This window comes from Herpailurus yagouaroundi, unplaced genomic scaffold (assembly GCF_014898765.1).
Source record: "Herpailurus yagouaroundi ecotype Mexico unplaced genomic scaffold, PumYag 202, whole genome shotgun sequence".
NCBI classification, from domain to species: domain Eukaryota; kingdom Metazoa; phylum Chordata; class Mammalia; order Carnivora; family Felidae; genus Herpailurus; species Herpailurus yagouaroundi.
The window spans coordinates 1,537,056-1,558,543 of record NW_024412433.1 but is presented as its reverse complement, the minus strand read 5'-3'; the positions used below and the strand labels follow the sequence as shown (position 1 = coordinate 1,558,543).

Here is a 21,488-nt window from a genome sequence, read left to right as displayed (position 1 = left end):
CAAGCAAAAGTTATAACTGTCTGATATGGCTTTAAATCTATACAGAGGAAATATTTAAGACAACTGTATTATAAATGGAGAGGATAAAGGGATGTAAAGGGAGACAAGTTTTCTTCATTTAACGCAAACTGGCAAACTAATGCCACCAGTAGGCTAAGTTATGTGCGCATAACATAACATGTATAGCAGCCACTGAAAAGCTATACAATCATATACACTGAAAAACCTACAGATAAATCAAAATGGAATGGTAAAAGTGTCAAGTAACCCACTGAAATACAGAAGAGACCAAAAATAAACAACAAAACAGACAGAAAACAAAGATTTAAATGGAAACCATAGCCTTCACATATCAATAATTACATTAAACGCAAATGGTCTCCGCACCAATTACAAGACAGAGATTGGAAGAGTGGATAAAAAATCAGGACCCAACTACAAGATGACTGTAAGAAATTCACTTCCATATAATGATGTAGAAAGTTTGAAAGTAAAATAATGAAAAAAGTGTATCATCCAAACATTAATCAAAGGTAAGCAGGAATGGCTACATAAATATTACCTCAAGTAGATTTCAAAGCAAAGAAAAATACAGAAACAGAGAGGGACATCACATAAAAATAAAAAGACATAGGAATATTAAATATGTATACACCCAGCCAGAACAGAGCTGTATAACATAAGAAACAAAAACTGATAGAAATGAAAGAAGACAAACCCCAAATTAGAAGTAGGGACTTAAAAAACTAGAACAACTTGACAAAAGTCGGCCAAGATTTCGAAGAACTCACAACACATAATCAACAGATACAACAGATATTTACAGATCACTCCACTCAACAAGAGCAGAATATGTACTCACTTCAAGTACCAAAGGATCGGACAGCCAGATAGACCACATCCTGTGCCACAAGACAAACCTCACCAAATTTAAAAGAATTGATCATACAGAGCATGTTCTCTGACCATAATGGAATCAAATCAAAGATCAACACTAGAACGACAATAGGAAATTCTCCAAACAATTGGAAACTGAACAACACTCCAAAGTAATCCATGGGTCTAAAATGGAATCTCAAGGAAAATTAAAAAAAAAAAATACATCGACCTAAATGAAAATTAAAATACAACATATCCATATTTGTGGGACAGAGCTAAAAGCATTATTGAAAGGGAATTTATAGCAATAAATGCATACATTAGAAAAGAAGAAAAGTCTCAAGTCCATAACCTGACGTCCTACATCAAGAAGCTAGAAAACAGAGAGCAAAATAAACCCATGGCAAACAAGAGGAAGGAAATAATAAGGAGCAGAAATCAATAAAATCAAAACCAGAAGGCAGAGAAAAATAAAAGAGATTTTTTGAAAGGTGAAAAATATGACAAACCTCCGGGAAGTCTGATCTGTGGTACACAGAATAATGGTCCCCTCAAAATGTCTACGTCTTAATCCTTAGAGCCTGTGAATATGCTCATTTACACGGCAAAGAGGAATTAAGTTTGCAGATGGAATGCAGGTTGTTAACACATGACCTTAAAATGGATAGGAAATATACATCAAGTATGTAACATTCCAAAGAAAACTAGACTGGCTATATTACTATCACATAAAAAAGACTTTTAGAGAACAGAAAATCATTGGTGAAAAAGAGAAATATTTCATAACCCTAATTTCACAAGTTAAACCATCGAAAGGAGAGAAAAATCTTAAATATGTCTAATAACAGAGGTCAAGATTCATAAAACAAAAAATGCTCAAACCAAACGGAAACAGAAAATTCCACCATCTCAGTCAGGACTTCAATACTCCTGTCCAATAATTAATAGAACAGGCAGGACAGCCCTCCAGCCGGTCTAAAGGGTTAACTTGTTCAAGGTAACACACTCCTTGCTCCCTGACTTAAAGCCCCTGATCTGTAACAGAATTAATTTACTTTGTTTGAGATTTGCATACTACTGGCCTTGGGGAATAAAACACCAGAGCATCCCCACCTTGTACGACCTCTGAGCACAGAGATAATTCTGTAGCTGGCATCACTGAGTCTGCACATAATCAAGAAATGTCACAGATGACTGCACTCCCTTAACTGGTTAAACCCCTTAAAAAGTCTCTGAGTCAGACTGAGACCTGGGAGTTGGCCTGTGGACAAGAGTCTGCCTTCTCCCCAGGTGGAGAAGTTTTCATGTTAAAACTCATCTCTTGACAATTGGCCTTTCGAGTGACAGGCAGCTGAATGTGAGTGTCTGTAACACAAGTACACTGAAAATCAGTAAGGATAAAAAGGCCTGAGTAAATACATAAACCAATATTACCTATTTGACACTTACAGAACAGTCCACCCAATGAAAGCAGAATACGTATTGTTTTTATTGTACATGGAATATTTATCTAGAGAGATCATTAAAATTTCCCAATATTTTAAAAACTATTCAAATCATGCAAGTATGATTTCTGATCACAACGAACTTAGACCAGAATCCTACACCCTCCCCACAAAATCTTAAAAATCTCCAAATATTTGCAAGTGAACACAAACTTTTAAATACACATTGGGTCAAAGAAAAAAATCACAAGTAAAATTAGAAAATATCACGAACTGGATAAAAATTAAAACATAAAATATCAACATTTATAGAGCACACCTAATGCTTCACTTAGAGGGAAATCTGCACCATTAAATGTATGAAGAATGATCAATTAATGATCAAAACTTCCATTCTGAAGATCATCACAAATAGCAAAATTAATCTCTAAGGAAGTATAAAAAAGGAATTAAAAATAAAATCAGGCATCCATGCAATCAACAAAAACATAAAAATTGAGGCAATAAACAAATCAAAAAGTTGATTCTGGGGCACCTGAGTGTCTCGGTTGAGCATCCAACTTCGGCTCAGGTCATGATCTCATGGTTTGTGATTTGAGCCCTACATCAGGCTCACTGCTATCAGACTGTCACCGCAGAGCCTGCTTCAGATCCTCTGTCCCCCTCTCTTTGCCCCTCCTCCTCTTGCACTCTCCCAAAAATAAATAAATATTTTTTTTAAAAGTTGATTCTATGAAAACATAAATAAACATGGTAAACATCTATCGAGATTATCTGGTGGAAAAGGGGAAGTCACGAGTTGTATACATAAGGAATGAACGGGGAGACATCGCTACAGACTCTACAGATATTGAAATGAATACTACGAGCAACTTTATGCCAATATATTTGATAACTCGGAGGACATGGGGAAAGTCCTTGAAAGACAAAAACTGCCAAAACTTACTCAAGAGGAAATATATAATAGAAATAATCCTATGTCTCAATTTGGTGAGAACTTCCTTCCCTCCTTCCATGTCTTAATTCCACAGGCTTCAAGGAGGACACATGCGGTGCCCTCCTCTCTAGAGCTGTGGTGCTATTTCTTGCTGGTGCTCCCTTCTACTCAGGCCACTTGTCCAGCAGCTTTAGCCGCTTAGCACCCAGCACCAATCCACCCCCTCCTTCTGCCTGCTGTTCAAGATGCAAGGTCGGGGGCCCTTAATGTTTTGAGAATGTTCTCTAGCCTTCAAGGAAACAGAAATGTGCTTAAAAGATCATATTTGGACAAACCCATAGGTTCTAGAAATTCAAACAGTTCTCAAGGTTGATGCTGACTTCCTCTCTTAAATGGTACCAAAAAGCATCCAGGTGTCATTCTTTTTTTTTTTTTTTCCATTTTTAAAAATTTTTTTAGTGTTTATTTATTCTTGACAGAGAGAGAGTGTGTGTATGTGAGCAGGGGAGGGTCAGGGAGAGAGGGAGACACAGAATCAGAAGCAGGCTTCAGGCTCCCAGCTGTCAGCAGAGCCCGATGTGGGGCTAGAACTCACTGACCATGAGATCATGACCCCAGCCGAAGTTGGATGCTTAACCGACTGAGCCCCCCAGGCGCCCCCAGATCTCATTCTTAACTTGAGTGTAATTAGCCATATATGCTTCGGTCCTACCCTATACTCTCAGGAGCTCAGGTCCTTTCTCTGGGTGGTCCAGCCCATCAATGATCTGAAAGTCCTCCCGGGACAGAGGGGAGGAAATGATATCATGGTGAACGTGTCAGTCACTTGATGGGGCATCTAACCCTGCTGGTGACTCTGGTTGACTTTCATCCCTTCCCCGGATCCTGCTTTCACACCCTTCAAGTTCTTGCTCAAATGTCTTCTCTCTGCTCCTCTTCTTCAAACGTCCTTCCACATGGTCACCTGTCAGCGCTCCCATGGCAGTCCCTGTTGCGTGGTGTTACTGCCTTGGGGTGGCTGCGAGAATCTAATACGATAAAGTACAAACACCACAAGGAGTAGCACTTGGCATACGGTATGTGCCCCTAACTAGCTCTTATTCACTCCTTCACCAGATGTAGCTGCACCCAAGGGTTACGTGGGCCTCAGGGGGTTACAGTGGGCAGGAAGGAGAACACACGGGATTTACCATGTGTTAATGCAGAGAGGTTGTCCCCCTGTTAATATATGTGTTTCTGGAAGCCATGGCATTGCCTTAATAATCTCTACACACTAGCCAAAGAGTGAATATTTCTTGGATATAAAACAAATGGGGGGGGGGGATGAAAAAGAAATGCACTTTTGGAAATGAATTTCATCTGGAGAGAAGTCATCAAAGATGGTGAGAAAAGACAAAGAAATCTTGGTAACTTTTAAGTAAGAATGAACAAGGTTTCACTAAACATCAAATGAAAGAGGACAAGGAAAGCATTGGAAAGGCCCGTGGGCCTCGTCCCTCCTGTCAGTGGCTGGCATGGTTGTGCAGGGGGGTGGTCAGAGCCTCAGGCAGCGGCCTCCCAGCAAGGGCACTCACTGCCCTTGCCTCCTGCGCCTCTCCGGGGTGGCCCTCAAGAGTCCTGGCCCCTTCCCACACTTCTCCTGCTGCTGTGTTGCAACCTTAGGGGACACGGATTCCATCCCTTCTGTTGTCAACACCTTCTGAGAAGAGGCACCTCATTCTTTCCTCGCCGCCCCCCATGACCCGGGTCACAGAGGCGCGTACGTGACAGGACCAGCCGACAGCAGAGCAGGGCAATACTTAAATAAGAGTTTCAGAGAAGCACAGAGTCTTCCCTCGTGACGGTGACAACACAGTTGGCCGTGAACAACACAGGGGTGAGGGGTGCCTACCCCTCACGGTTGACCACAGAGAACTTTGAATTCCCCAGACTTTAACTACAAGTAGCCTACCACTGACCAGAAGCCTTACTGATGTCATAAGCAGCTGATTGATCCGTATTTTGTACACTGTATGCCTTGTATACTGTATTCTCACAACACAGTCAGCCAGAGAAAAGAAAACGTTTTTAAGGAAGTCACAGGGGAGAGAAAATGCATTTAGTGTGTACTGTAAAAAAGCCACGGGTGAGTGGACACAAGCAGTTCAACCTGCATTGCTCGAGGGTCATCTGCCACAGCCGAGATGCTGGAACACAGCAGCACGCTCAGTAAGTGGTCACAGCGCTTCCCACCATCTTGAGAGATCGCGGAGCCATCCGGCCATCCAGCAAGTCTGTGTTGTGTGCCTACTGTGTGCCAGACCCCATGGGCAGCTCCGGGATGCACGTCGACATGCATCCCCTGAGGCCGGCACGTTCCGTCCGGCCGGAGGAGGCCTGTCTGTCAGTAAGTAAGTGCGGATGTTGTCACCCGGGTCCTACTTAAAGGTAAGGAGCCCAGAGTACGGAAGAAGACAGACAGGTGCACGTGGAACAGGACGTCAACTGCCACGGCGCTGGTTTCGTGTGTCTTCTGTCCAGACGCGTAGCTGGTGGCTGAGGGTGTGACACGGCACAGAGAGGGCGCGGTGCTGTCAGGGAGAAGGTGCACAGGGGTCCCCAGCGAGCTGGGAGAGGCCGTCGGACGGCGGGAGCCAGGCCGAGCCTGAGACAGCAGCCGCCCAGACTGGGGACAGCCAGCAGCAGCCAGTCTGACGGTGGCCCAACCTTCCGGCAAAGGGGGAAGTGTTTGCCTCCTCAACACAGCGGCCCGGGGTGCAGACTGATGTCCCCGCTGGTGCCCGGTGTCCTGGATTCTGTGCCCAAACAGCTCTTGTGCTACCCAATATGCAGCCAAATGAGCCCCAGGCAGCCTTGTTTGCTGGTTCCTTATGTGATATAAATATGGTAGTTCCGAGATCCTGGAGTTGCATAAATGTCATGTTTCTTTCCTGCTTTAAATAAAATAAACACTGTTTGAAATGCCCTGTCCCTCCTCTTGGGGGGCCAGGAACCCAGGGGAGTCTCTGCTCCCATGACACATACACTCACGCCCCACACCCACTGGCAAAGACACTCTCCTCGACCGAACCTGAGCCAGGCTGCTCTGAGATCTGGTCACGGTGCAGGGGAGACAGAGATGGACATCCGTGGACCCTGAGCCCCCACGATGCTGGCGGGACATTGCCAGCAGCTGTATTTCCTCCACTGGAGACACCTGTGAAGAATGAAGATGCGTCCAGGGAGGCCGAGTGACGGGTGACACAGGAGAGGCCAGGGGTCGGTGCAGGTGGCTAACCAGCATGAACGCACCAAGTCTCAGCAGCGGCCGTCTCACACACCGCGGCCCTGAAAACCGCCACCTCCTTTCCCAAGAAGGGGCAGCTGTTCGGGAGCCAAAGCAAAATCCCAACAACTGGACTGTGTCACGTCTACGGGAGGACAGGGGGGTCCTGTTACGTTTTGCTCTGCGCCTTGTGTCCGGGCTCTGAGAGTATGTGGCACAAAGCAAGTGCTGACCACGCGCCTCCTGGAGGCGGAGTGCGGGGCCACACGTGCGAAAGGTGGCACGTGAGGGTGGTGGAGCCAGGGAGGCAGGATGCGGGAGGGCGTTCAGCTGGGGACACGGGACTCGAGTCGCCCCGTCAGTGTTTCTCAAACTAGGTTCCAGCAAACACCGCCCTTCCCGCGCCGGGCTCTCGGGGTCAGCCCGCCAGTGGCCCCCGTCCCAGCGGCAGCTTCGTGGTGCAGGACACCCTCCTGGGGACTCTCCCGAAACTTCGCCACGGGGCTGCCTGTGGCCCCAGAGAGGGTGCCAGGGTCTCCTGGGGCAGGAGACAGGGGCTCCGGAATCAGAAAGAAAGTGAAGGACAGGCTGTCAACTCACCCAAACTTCCAGCCCTGAGGGGATCTTAGTGGGTGATGAACAGAACCTCCAACTTGTTTACGGCCACAGTTGTGCCACACAGTCAAGTGACTAAAAACCATCAGATTGCTCACTTCAAAAGGGTGAACTTCACAATAGAGATTTTATTTTATTTTACATTTTTTAATGTTTATTTATTTTTGAGAGAGAGAGAGAGAAGCAGAGCTCGAGCTGGGGAGGGACAGAGAGAGAGGGAGACACAGAATCTGAAGCAGGCTCCAGGCTCCGAGCTGTCGGCACAGAGAGTCCCGTGTGAGGCTTGAATCCACAAACTGCGAGATCATGACCTGAGCCAAAGTCAGACACTTAACCGACTGAGCCACCCAGGCGCCCCTATTTTATAACTTTTTAAAATATTTATTCACTATTTTGGAGAGACAGAGCACGAGAGGGGGGAGGGGCAGAGAGAGAGGGAGACACAGAATCCGAAGCGGGCTCCAGGCTCCGAGCTGTCGGCACAGAGCCCGACGCGGGGCTAGAACTCATGAACCGTGAGATCACGACCTGAGCCGAAGTCGGCCGCTTAACCGACTGAGCCACCCAGACGCCCCTGCAATAAAGATTTTTTTGAAAACGGGCATTTTCCACAACGGGGAGCCCCCGACCGAGCTTTGGCACGCAGGGGGGCCTGGTGACCTAGTTCGTCAGCAGAAAGAAGCTCGGGAACACGGAGAGAGAGCGGGTCTCAGGGGGCCCTCTGGACGGTGACCCAAAGGGGTTCCAAGGACACATTGATGCGGCTGAGTTAAACATAAAGAAAACACCCAAATGTGTGCGGGATTAATGGACGCACCAGAACAGTCCATGCCCTTAAAGATCACGCGGGGAAGTCACCGCCCTGGGATCGCTTCGCCACAGCAGAAAATCACAGTCAGAAGCGGGAGACAGAACTCTTTCGATCCAGCCTGCCCATGGAACAAGGTGTCGCCGACCTGGGCTCCCTCCTTCCCTCACCCTGGCCTCACAGCAGAGGGTCGGTCCTTCCCCAGATTCCAGAACAGGAGGAAGAAACTGCCTAGGGGCCTGGGGCCCCACCCCAGGACTCCCCGACATGCATATGCCCATTGACGTGCCCAGAGATGTGTCTACACCAAGCACTGTCCACGCAGCCTCAAAGCAGAAGTGACTTGCCTCCAAGTTGTCCCCATCCTCCAAGGAGGCTTCTGAAGACCCAAAACCACAGCACGACACTTTCCTCTCTGCTAAAGTTAATTCTGGTTTTTCTCTTAGTTTTCCTGCCACGAAGTGATTAATCAATGTCTCAAACCTCTCAGATTATAATTTTTAGATAATGTTCTACAACTGCGGAGTATTTAAATAACTCTTGCATGAGATTCTTACATTTTATCCTATTTATAAGTACTGTAATTACACTATCTTTATTATTGCCAATAAATTCACTAAAATAACCCAGACACACAGCCAGATTTTTGTCTTCTAAAATAAATTCAACTTTTTTCCTCCTTTGGTTTTATTGCTATTACTAAGTGTTTACGCCATGTTTTAGAGACCTGGTAAGATTATACTTTCAGGGTAGTGTTTTATGTGTTCGTTCCACACGTGTGAATCTTATTAGTAAATGGCTCCCATCTCATGTGATTTCTAGACGGAGCAAATCGAACATTCCCGTCACTCTACTCAACACGTCTCTTCTATTGATCCAGAAACTGCGATATTTGGGCTCTCTCACAGAAAGCAATTTCCTCCCGTTTGGTGTCACTGCTGTGGTTAGGGGACCATCGCTCAGGTTGACGCCGGACAGGACGGACATCCCCGGGACGGCGACGTGTACGCGGAGCTTCCCTGGCAGAGAATTTCCGAGCGCCCTGTCCCTTCCCGGGTCCTGGACCGGAGGACGGGGTGGGGGTGCGGCCGCTCTCAGGGCCCCGAACGGGAACTTGGGCGTGGACGGACAGAAGGATTCGCTCTAGTTAGGAGACCGATAGGTTCAACTCACTAAATTTAAGTTAAAAAAGTTTGGGGGACACCGTTACGACAGGTCGTGGTTTCCTTCAACACTCACGGTGTGAGCGTGTCGGCTCCGGGAGGCCGGCCCTGTGGACGCGGCTGCCTCCCCGCCTCGGCCCCGGGAACCAGGTCCCGACGAGGATCTCCTGCTCGCCTGTGAGTTTTCCTCCACGGGCAGCCCGTCCTCACCCAGGGTCCCCCTGCCCCACTCTGACCCTGGTCAGCGTCTCAGGACCCGGCTCCCCAGAGCTCACTTCGGGGGTTCCCACAGACGAGACGGGCCCATGCGCACATCCGACGGGGACCCGAGCCCAGCAGTGACCCCGAGGGCACGGGGTGGGGCTCGATCTGCTGCAGCCAACCTCCCCGGGCCTTCTGCAGGGAGACAGCCCGAACCCCACTGACTGACCATTTCCAGGCATGGTGACCAGGATTCAAAACACCGGGTCTGGCTTGATTGTTTCTTTTTCAAAATATATGCCAATATTTCTACGTCTGGCTGAGACGGAATAACAGGAACTAGAGTTACCCTCTGGTCTGAACCAAGAAAACACCGGACAAAACAGGAAAGGGCTCTCTTGGAGACGCTGGCCATGAGGAAATGAAGGACATCATGCCGCAGGATGGGAACAAAGCCCAGCTGAGCCCCCCGCCCCCCGGTGCCGGCTCACCACCCGGGGACAAGGGACCCGGCCTGGAATGTGGGGAGCTTGATAAGACAGACCCAGGACAGGGGAGCGCTGAGCAGGACACGCATCTGAGGAGAGCAGTAGTCACGCGACCACGAAACTCCGTGGCCCCCGACGAGGTAAAGCACACAACGTCTGGACCCAGTGAAATGCCACCAGGCGTGCCACGAAGCAGGGAAGTGTGACCCATTAGGACAAGTTGATTGAGACAGGGTGACGTGACACAGATGAATGTGTTGGTAGACAGGACATTGTGGCCCCCGTCATAACTTGACCCCGTGCGTTCCAGGAGGGAGGGGGAGACGCGCACCTTAAACAGGGTGGAGGGAGGCCAGAAGGACCCAGATCAGAGGCCCAGAGACAAGAACTGGGAGTCTCATATGGAAAGTGGCTGGATGGGATCAACAGAAGGTCCGATCTTGCAGATGCACTTGAACTTACTGAATTTGAAGGCAGCGTGAGGAAACACGGAGATCAAAACACTAAACCAAGAAGCACAGACTGCATGATTCCACCGACACACGGTTCTTGGACGTGACAGCACAGAAGCGCCCCCCCGCCCTTATCTGCAGGGGATGCTTCCAAGTCCCCCAGCAGATGCCCGAAGCCAGGGACAGCACCAAACCCTCCAGAGACTGTTCTCTTCCACATACGCACCTGCGGTGAAGTGTGCTTTAAACTCAGGCACGGTACGAAATTAGCAATAACTCATAATAGGGCAATTATAACCATGCACTATAATTAAAGGGACGTGAATGTGGTCTCTCTCTTCTCGAAATGTCTTCTTGCCCTGCACTCGCCCCTCCTCCTGGGAGGCTGGGAGGTGACAGAACGCCCACACGGTGAGGTGGGCCAGTGACGAGGGCTTGTGATGCAGGATCATCTGCTCCGGGACCACGGCTGAGCGCCGGTCACTGGGACCACAGTTAAGTGGGGGGACTGCTGCATTGCACAGTGACAGAACGGTGTCATCACGCACCTGGGGGTGGCGGGGATGGGCGGGCGTGGGCGGAAGGGGCCTCAGAGGAGCATGAGGGACTCCGGGGAGTAGGACAGGTTCAATATCCTGATTGAGGGGCAGGCTTCGTGGGAGCAAGCGCACGTCCACCTGACGAACCGTACCATGATTTAAAAACACTAAAACGTGGTGTAGGTCAACCGCAGCCCAATACAGCTGGTAAATGTGCAAGAGAGAGAGAGAGAGAGAGAGAATACACGAAAGGCTGCTCAGCCACGTTAGCCAGAGGCCCGTCTGGGCGGACTCACCATCAGTGGTTTTCATTCCCTTCTTTTTGTGTCTGGTTTTGCTAACTTTGCAACCATGCGTTTGTGCTGCTTTTTGTATGATTACCTGTTGCTGCGTATTAAATAATCACGATTTAGTAGCTCGGCCAACGCTTGCTTCACTGGCCCACGGTTCTGTGGGGCAGGAGTCAGCACGGCGTGACCGGGTTCTCTGCTCGGGGTCTCACGAAGCCGGAACCGACGCGTGACCAGGCTGTGTCCCCTGCGGGCAGCTCTGAGGAAGAACCATCTCGTTCTCTTGACCTGTGGAGGCTGCCCGCACCCCCCTGCTTGGTGGCCCTCGGGCCGGCGGCATCACGCGACCGTCTGCAGGCCAGCAGGACCACAGGCGCTCTCTGATCCGACCTCCCCGCTCAGACGTAAAAGGCTCCAGCGACTGGGCCGGGCCCACCCGAACGACCTCCCTTTGGTAGACGTCCAAGTGCACTGGCCCGCAGCCTGAATTACACTCACGAAGTCCTCTTGGCCGTGTGAAGCGTCCACAGATGTGCCCACGCCCCATTGCACGGGGAAAAGTGTCCCAGGCAGGTGCCCCACGCGGGGAAATGTTGGGGCCCCTTTAGAACCCTGTCCTCCATAATTGGGTAAAAAGGTTAAGTTTTCTGCAAGATGAAAGGGACACAACTGAGCTGCGGTCTTGCCCAGGACCTGAGAACGAGTGGAGCCCTCGAGGCAGAGCCGGGGGTGGTGGGGGGCAGGCTGCAGGGAGGAGGGCGGCCCTCCGGCTCCTCACCCTCCCCGGGCCGTGCAGTTTTCGGTCCCGGGGGGGGGGGGGGGGGGGGGGCCACACGCCTGACGCCGAGCCAGGAGCTGGGTGAACGGCCGTGAGTTCCCATCGCTTCATTCGCTGTCCCCCCTGGGCCTCGGTCACCCCGGGGGGCCGTGGGCCCCTGGCGCAGCCGCAGGGCTCGGAGGAACAGCAGAGCTCTTTCGGGCCTTGCCCTGGACCCGCAAACCCCAATCCTTCCAAAAGCCGTTCCTCGTCAGCACCTCACGCGGCACCTTCGCCACACGACCATTTGTCAGGACAGCGCAAGGGGGGGCGGTCCCTGCACGGCAGCGGGGGGGGGACGTCCTCGGAAGCCCTCCTCCCCCCAGCCCGCCCAGAGCGCACGCCTCACGGCCCTGGCACGGGGGCACCGTCAGGGTCCCCTGGCCCACGCCCGAGGCTCTGAGGGGGAGGCGACTGCCTGTGTGTGCACGTCCCCCCGCTGCCCACGGTGGGTCCCCGGCGCCCTCACCGTGAAGAGAGCACACGTGGAACCTGGCTCTGTGCTCCCTCCTTCCAGAAGGACCAAGAGTGTCGGCCCCGGTGCTTTTCCCATGACCCCCATGCAACCGGATGTGGAACCTGCCGGAACACGGCCTCCAAGGGCAGCAGTTCTGCTGCCTAAGGTGGAGTTACAACCTGGTCCTCATGCTCCACGACCAGGCTCCGCCCGGAGACCCCGGCGCCGCCCCTCGGGCTCCCCGACCCTCTCACCTCCGTGTGACAGCCCCCGGGCCCCCCCCCCGCCGCCGTGTCCCAGGCCCATCTGTGCCCGGCGCAGCGCATCCTTGCGGGAAGATCACTCACATATCCGTGACAGGGAAGCGGGTGACACGTGGAGAGGCGTTCACATCGCACCCGGACGCCCGTGCTGTCCACAGAGCAGGCAGAGAGGCCGCCTGGGCCGGGCCGGGAGCCCCGGGAGAGCCCTGCCCCGCTCGCCAGGTCCCTCTTCCCCGGGGGGCTTGCCCCGGGGTCCCAGGGTCTGTCCGGGGCTGCGGCAACTCTGTTCTGTCTTCACAGGCTGCATGTTTTCACGTGTTTCTCCTTCAGCGTCTCATTGTTTTCCTCCCAGACCCAGCGGAGCATCACGTCGGGGGGCCGGGGGCGGAGGGACCGTATCTCTGTTTGTTTGGGTCGATAGAGCATTTTCTTTCCTTGTTCAACACTGTTCAGATTTCCAGATTGTTTTCCACCTCTCGATGGTATCTGGGCCGCGGCCAACAGAAACACACGCGTGCGCCCGCGGCCGAGGCAGGAGCGCAGAGGCAGAGGCCTACGGCTCTTGTTACGTTAGCTTCTCTGGGGCAGATCTGTGTCCATTAATCACGACCAGGCCAGTCCCACTTCCCTGAAGCCAGCCCCCCGGGGGGGGGGGGCAAGTGCCACCAGCCCAGAGTGAATTTCTGGGAGCCAATGCCAGCGTTCTCCCGCAACGGACAAGCGGGCAGCAACAAACCAGCGGACTCGAGAGGGAAGGCCACGCTCGCGGATGGCGGCAGCTCCCAGTTCTCTGAAGCATCGGGTCGGGAGGCGGGCAGCACGCACCCCGGTGCCCCGTGGTCCGTGAGGGTGACCGTGCCCAGCTACGGGGAGCCCCGCGTCCCACCCGACGCCTGGCCCTGCAGGCCGTACACGCCGGGAGGGGACGCTCCTGTGGTCGCTCTACCCCCATCACCCCACGACCCCGAGAAGGCCAGGACACATCTTGGAGACCCTCCGCTGCCAGTCTGGCCGATGTGGGTGTGGGCACACAGGTGAGGGTCACTACCGTCCTCAGTCGTGTGTGTGTGAGACATTTTGTAACTGGAAAGGAAGTCGTCTGTGAGTCTTTGGACCTCGGCTGCATCGTCGGAGAGCGGCTCCCCAGGGACCGAGGTCCTGGCGTTTCCCAGCAGGTGAGAGGGGACTCCAGGGCCAGAGAACTCCCTGGCACCCCCGGGATGTCCACAAAGCTCAGGGCTAACCAGAGGAGGACAGGGCAGTGTGGGGGGGGGGGGGGGGGGGGGGCTGCTGTTCTGGAAGCCTGAGACACCCCCGCCCCGCCCCGCAACCTGCATTAGCAGGGAGCCCGGGTCTAGGCCACACGGCTCTGGGCAGAGCTGAGGGACAGAGAGAGGCTGATTGCAACAAGGGCCAGCAGAGACGTCCACCTGTGGAGGTGGTGACTGTGCTCGTGGACCTGAGCAGCACCTGATGTCCCCTGACACCCAGAACCACCAGCGTGCCCGGTGACCGGACTTCGGCTCCCCTCCCGCATGGCACCGCCTCATGAGACCACGCTCCGAGTCCTGGTTTTCTTGGCTAAAACAGAGGTGGACAGATGAGAAGATCGCTAGGTCCCTCCTCTCCCAGGCTGTGGCTTCATGTGCGACACAGGTGTGATGCATGCAGGACCCACAGGACACAGGCAGGGGACTGCCGCGCCCTCAGCGTGGCGTGCAAATCCCCCCCCGAGGGCATCTCTATGGGACCAGCAGCCCACAGGCCCGGGGCTCTGGGGACGGGGCCCCACCCTCCCTGGGGTGCAGGCCACCCGGGCACGGCAACTGGCCGAAGCGGCTCCCCGTGGGGCAGGTCGTGCCTGGCCGCCAGCCCTGAGCCAGTGTCCCAGGTGCCAGGGGCACCCCACCCCCCCACCCACCACGTTCCCCGCCCAGTTCGCCAGGGCAACCAGTCAGCTGGGAGCTCAGCCCCTTCCCGCCTCTTCCCGGCTGGCTGCCCGGCCCCACTCAGGGCCCCACGCCCCCTGGAGGTGGTGGCCACACAGGAGGGTCATCGGAGGGTGCTGGAGGCTAGAGAACCCTGGCTCCCGCGTGGGCAGCGGCGTCGAGGGGGAGGGGTGCTAAGCTGGAGCAGAGTCCACGGGGGGGGGGGGGTTCTAAGACCATGGTGTGCCACCTGCCCAGCCAGGCTGTGAAGCCACCGCCAGGCCGAGCAGCCGCCCCTCCCTCCGGCCGAGTGCGCGCTGTGTGAGCGGCCTGTCACCACACGGGAAACTGAGAAGAAACCACCGTGTTTCTTCGTCAAATCAGAAGAAAGTCCCTTCAAAACTGCTGCATCCAGTGCTCGCTCTTGGCAGCCCAGGCACAGGGGACGTGGCCAGCACCCCGGTGTCCGGCTCCCCTTCCCTGGGCACCCACCGAGCCCCACCCCCTGCACCCTGTGGACGGCGCTGCCGTGTCAATGACTCTGGCCGCTGGGCCATGGAAAGAAGAGGCACAGGGACCCAGAAGCCCAGAGGAGCCGGTGCCCGACCTCCCCCACCTCCTACCGCCGCAGGACAGAGAGGTGCCAGAGACTGGAGCGGCCGGGCCACGGCCGGGCTGAGCGTCTGTGCGGGGACAGGGGTCCGGGAGGGGGGCTCCGCCACAGTGCGTGCACCTGGGAGTGAAACCCCCCGGTGCCGAGCCGTCTTGTCGCTGCGATGCGGGCCTGGCCCAGCGGGGCGGCGCCCAGGCGGCGGGGGCCTGGAGCCGGGCCCCCCGCTCCCCACTGGCTGTAGAGCCCCAAGCAGAGCATCCTGCGTCCACGAACCTCAGCTTGTGCTTCTGGAAAGGCAGGCAGCAGGCCTAGTGCGCCGAGCAGCGTGAAAACCAGATGAGAAAACGTGCACGAGGGACCCGGGGCCTCAAACTCGCCCCAGCCGTCGGCAGACCGGCAGGTGATGTAGGAGCTTTCAAAGTGCGGGACTCGGAGTCAGGCAAGACACCCAGGTGGCAGGGAAGGGGTGCCTCCAAGCTCCTGTGACCCCCTCGGTGAACGGGGGTGAGATGCCGACCTGGGAACACGGCCACTTTCGAGACACGCTGCAGAGCCGAGATGCAAACGCGTCGAGAGTAAAATGATGGAAATGGGTGCATCACTCAGAGGCAGACGCGGGAAGGCTGGAGTGGCCACCCCGGTGGCAAACACAATAGACTTGGGCCAAATATACTGCTGGGGGTCAGCGGGACGCTGTGCAACCATCCACGAGGAAGAGACAATTGCAGAGCACCCACCCGCACATCTCCAGGATCCAGGAAGCAAAAGGGGCAGGAATGGGAGTGCAAGAGACCTTTCAACAACCACGGCGGGAGCCTTCAACACCCCCTGCGGCCTGCAACAGATGTGGCCAGGACAGGATCACCGGGAAATAGACCCAAATGCACAGAAAACCTGCCAGCCTTCCACGGGGTGCCCCACCAACCACAGGAGACACCTTTCGTGAGCACACACGGAACGTTCTCTGGCACAGACCACGTGCTGGCCGCAAATAAACCTCCATCGCGAGATTGGACGGAAACAGCGCTGTGTTCTGTGACCGACACGAAATGGTAACCAAACCGGGAAGCTCGCAGCGACGTGTTAGACGACACGCCCTAAATAGTCAGTAACTAAGGAGCCCAAGGATAAATCAGAAAGTAAGCCTCCGAATACTTCGAGATAAAACAAAAACGAGACCCAACAGGCCCGCACGTGCATGGTGTGGCTAAGCGTTGCTAGAAGGACACTCATGCGCTAAGTGACTGCGTTAAAAAAGAACTATCTCGGGACGCCTGGGTGGCTCAGTCGGTTAAGCGTCTGACTCTTGATCTCGGCTCAGGTCGTGATCTCACGGTTCATCAGTTCAAGCCTGGAGCTGGGCTCTGCGCTGACAGTGCTGAGCCTGCTTGGGATTCTCTCTCCCTCTCTCTCTGCCCCTCCCCTGCTGGTGCTCTCTCTCAAAATAAACTTAAAAATAAAATAAAATAAAATCGTAAAAAAGGAAGAGACCTACCTCAAGTCTTTCTGACTTGCCATCTGATGACACCGGAAAAAGAAAGCACAATAAATGTCAAGGAAGCAGAGGGAAAGAGCTCGTAGAAATTGGAATGGAAGTTAATGAAAGAGAGAATGAAAAAAAAAAAATACAGAAGAATCCACGAAACCAAAGCCGGTTCCTTGGAAAGTTCAATAAAGCGACGACCCGTTAGCCAGCCTGACCATCAGAGCTACCGCGTGTCGCAGCGACCACTCCTGGGTAGACGCTCGACGGAAGTGAAAACACGCGGCCACGCGAACAGTTGTGAACGGACACTCAGATCAACAGGTGGAACCGACCCCCGACGCCCATCAACTGATGCCCGTGAGAGCCACACGTGGCACAGCCACACAGAGGGGCGTGTCGTAGACTCTAAGTCCGAAGTTCTCTTTTGGCCAGCAAAAGAGCGGACGCAGGATTCAGACGAGAGATGGCTGCTGTTCGGGAAAAAGACAAGAGCCCGGAATAAGGCTCCTTGCCCCGTCTTTATTCAGATCAGGAGGCTTGCAAACGCGATGGGCGTGTACAGAGAGACAAAGAAACCAGGAACGTTAACTTGTGGATGTGAGGGGGAAAGGGGGATTTCGAAGACATACAGCGTTTGGGGCTTGGGTCAACATAAAACAAAATCCAGGCGCCGGGCAGATGGGCAGATGGTTGTTAACAGCGGACAGGAGGCGCCGTGCCTGTTTGTCTTTGCTGGCCTAGGGCAGGGTTGACAAGACATCTTTTCTTTTGTTAACCATCTCCGCTCAGGGCTGCTTTGCCTAAAGCGCGGTGGTCCAAAGTCCAATTCACCGATTTACCGAACCTGGCCCTATTCTCCTATGAAAGCAGCTTTCTGCTATAGTACTAAATTTGGGGTGCTTTCACCCTGAATATCTAATCTTGTTATTCCTGTGTATTGGGCACCTTTGTGCCATTTATCTTTCAGGTCTTGGTCTCTCTCTCTCTATTTTTGGGGGCTCAGCACCGCCTCCCTACTCTCAGAGTGTCTTTGCACCCCCTATTCTTGGAGTGCCAACCTGCTTTACCCAAACTCGGGTGTGCGCATTATATTGACTTCGTATTTCTTTGTGCCTTGTTAACCCACTGGTGTAAGCCCGGGGGGTTCCTAAGCTTATCCCCCACAGGGCGTTATTCGGCCACGATGAGGGAAGACGTGCTGACACCTGCTACAGCCTGGATGGACCTTAAACACACGCTCGGTGAGAGAAGAAGACACAAAGGAAAGGTCCAGCACAGGCAAAAGTGCACAGACACAAAGTGCATCAGCCGTGACTTGGGGTGGGGGCGGGGGGAATACCGAGCGTGAGTGCTAAGGGCCGGGGTTTCCTCCTGGGTGAACGAGAGGTTTTAAAACTCACCACGGTGACGGCTGCACGTATCTGTGAATATACTAAAAACCACCGAATTGCACACACAGAAATAAAACGACAAAAATGTCAGCCCGACGAACACAGCAAAGCACAAATGGGAAAATCGTTCGTGCCTGCAGAGAAGAGCCTGCTGAGAGTGCTACAGGGAGACAAGGACGCCAGGAAGTGACTCAGAAGCGCGAGCCCAGGTGGCCGGACTTCGGCTCCGAGAGGGGTTAGCCTGAGAAAGAACAAAACGCACGCGTAGCCGTCCCGCCCGAGGCCCGGCCGAGTCCGGCTCCACGGGACCCCGCCAAGCGTCTGACCCAGCCTCTCACCGGCCTTGCGTGAGGGGATCCCCAGCCCCAGGGTCCCGGTTCCACTGGACTCTGGGTGGCGGTCGGAGTCCCAGCTGTGTCCACACTGCGGTCCACCCTACTGGTCACCCTGTCCCCAAGCAGGAGCGGGAGACGGCAGGCTCTGGGCGCCCGCCCTCCCGAGTGGGGTCTAGATCAGACAGCAGCTCAGGAGCCTACCTATGCGAATCATGCCCAGTGCCCGTGGGCTGGGGCCTGCCTCGAGCTCATCTCGTTCAAAACATCGGACGGATTTCCAAAACCAGTGGTGGAGACGCAGGCGTGGCCTGGGGCCGGGTCTCCCCGCCGTGGGCGCCGGAGATCAAGTTCACATTTCCCTGGGACGAAACACTGAAAAGGCAGCAGGGTGGAGCCCAAAGGGAGCCTGCTGACCACACCCCGAGGTCAGACACTCCCGTGTCCCAGCCAGCGTGGGCACAACCGGGGTGGTCGGGAAGGCCTGCCCTGGGCCGGCCCTGTTTTCCGAGGCGCCCACCGGCAGTGGGCAGAGCACGAAGGCGGCCCGGAGACAGTGGGCAGAGGATTCCCACCCGGGGAATGATGCTGCTGCCGATGAAGGCTACGCGGATGGTCTTAGGCCACGAAGTAAAACGGGTAACTCGCCATCGCCACAAGAGCTAATTCGGGAGCCAAATAACCACTGTCGCTGTTAGAAAAGTGATCTAGAACCCAAGATGGCGCCCCATCGGTATAAGCAGAGTGAAGGGCCTTCCGCGCCGAGAGGCCAATTGACACGAACCCCGGACGGGCATTTTAACGTCAGCGAACCCGCAGGAAACAGATGTTGGAAGTGGCTGAGAATGACACGGGGGGTGGGCAAGAGACCGCTGGGGATAAAGGGGGCAGGCGGGAGGTCACCTCCGTCAGCTGGAGGACAAGTGGGTGTGCGTTTTACTTCAGATACTATCCAGCGTCTGCTACGATCGCACACGGCTGCACTGAAATAAAGCGAGCAAAGGAGGAGGGAAGCCGGGGGGACAGTCCTCTGTTGTCCCCGGCACTCGCGAACGGCTCGTGCAGGTGTGTTTAAACACCTGGCCTCACTTGCCGGCTCGTTGCCTTACCTTCTGTCCCTGCTGGCTCCAACTGTCTGTCTCTTCAGGGCAGGGCTTCTACCGATTCCTAAGCTGGTCCGGGACACATCAGCGGGGACAGAATTTGTGAAGTTTCCATTTAATGTTTGAGTCGATTGTGGCTCATGAATACGTACGCCTAATGTCTTTGGAGACACCCTCCCTCCAACGCAAGCTGCGACTGAGGAAAGCTGTTCCCTCGCGGTCGGTCCTCACAGGGAGACACTGATCAAAACGCAGCTCTCGGGGGACGGCCCAGGACCCCCGGGATTGTGCACAAGTATCTGTGTTTGTTGTATCTTCACATGAATCGGAACTCCAGCTAACCAACGTTCCCGATAGTCTTTTGTGTACCTGAAAAAAAAAAAAGTTTGGCCAAGAGAAAACCCAAAACCAAATGCATCGCACTTTGTATGAAACTGTTCGCTGTCCAAGTTGGGTGTCACACATTGTGACATGGGCCCTTCGGATCCAAGCTGCCTCTCAGGAGGTCCTGCCTTCCCTCTGGGGCCAGCGCTCAGCTTCTCCGCCTACCACACAAGGTGGGCCAGTTGAGAGGTCAGCAGGGCCCAGGATGCACGTAGACTGTCCAGTGGTTGGAAGGTGCCGGAAGGAGGAGGCAGGTGGGCCCCAGAGCTTCAGCCGAGAAGCATCTCGTCCTGACACAAGCCGGTAGTTGGCTCTGTTCCCGGTTTGTCACCCACCGTCAGGGTCTCTGTCCCTCACTGCTTGGCACGCCTGCATTCTGCAACAGGACAGCCCTTCTCCAGTGGCCCGAGTCATCCCTACCTGGTTCTGCTAAAGACGACTCTCCTCTAACAGCACCTGTAATCAACATTTTGGTGTTGGGTTTGTGGGAAAGTTAATGGCTGGAAGGAAATGAAAATTCTTCTGTTTCTTTTTAAAAGTAGTCTGAAGCAGTTACAAGATTTTATGTTGCCTGGTGGTGTATCAGTTGGGACTTTTGTCTGCACGTAACAGAATGACCCTGCGATAGTTTAAGCAGAAAAGCAAATTTATGCTGAGGCTGCAGGGACAGCTTGTGAGCACGGGGCTGGGAGGCGTGCAATCAGGGAAGGGAGACGGCTTCCCCCTTCATCTGCTTGACCCCGGCCCCCGGAGCCACGCGATGGTCCAGTTCTCAGTTCTGCCCCCCACCCAAATTCCGACTTCTCCTTCTGGGCTCTGGCGCACAATTCCAAGGGGGGACCAGGATCCTGGCAGACATCAGATGACACAGTCCATTAGGGTAATTCCAGGAGGGCTTAACAAAGAGACCAGTTACTAACGTGCCGGCAGGGAGAGAGTAAGGGAACCACAAGGGACCAGAAGACAGGAGGCAGCCTCTGGGGTCTGTGACCTCAGCGGGGACACAGCCAGAGACGGGGAGCCAGCAGGAACGGTAGGTATCCTGACTCCTGGCCCCCCTCCTCCCTATCTCCTGCTGCGCTCCCCAACAGGCCAAACGCAGGGGGGAAGCGGAAGTCCCAGGGGGACACCCAGGGGGAGGCAGGCTGACGTTAGCCACACTGGCCCGCTTGCCAGCACAGAAAGCGGGTGGCAAAGCCCTACCTCACCTGTCTGGTATTGGGAGTATCCGCACAAGAAGACCCTGATTGGCCCAGCTTGGATCACGTGTCCATCCCTGAGCCAATCGGCTGAGACCAGGAGAAGCGTCAAGTGTGCCAATATGGCAGCCCCCACGTGAAGGCGGATGCAGGGGTGGAGCGGGCGGCACCTGCGGAGAATGAGCCAGCCGCGCCGAGTGCCCCCGCCCCACGCCTCTCTTGATAATGTCACGACTGCCTCACAGCACGGCCGAAACGCGCGGGCCACCGACCCCCAAGCGCGGTGCCCTCGTCCACGCTGAATATGGGGCGGGAATGTTCCTGAGACACCCCAAATTCGGCAGGTCCCTAGTGTCTTCCGTCAGCGTAGCCCTGGGCTCTGCAGGAGCGGAGGGCTGGTCTCTGCGGGGCCCGTTAGGCGGGGTCTGAGCCG

The 21,488-nt window shown here is 54.5% G+C and overlaps 1 long non-coding RNA gene across 1 annotated transcript in view; it reads right to left on the bottom strand.

Annotated features, from left to right (window-relative positions):
- Positions 1 to 5,307: 5,307 nt before the first annotated feature.
- LOC121014344 (uncharacterized) overlaps positions 5,308 to 21,488 on the bottom strand; it is a 21,035-nt gene continuing 4,854 nt past the window's right edge. The window contains exons 2-4 of the long non-coding RNA XR_005783169.1: positions 19,479 to 19,841; positions 6,305 to 6,457; positions 5,308 to 6,191 (exon numbers count right to left, since the gene is read on the bottom strand). This is a non-coding gene — a long non-coding RNA (uncharacterized LOC121014344). The remainder of the gene's footprint in view (positions 6,192 to 6,304; positions 6,458 to 19,478; positions 19,842 to 21,488) is intronic.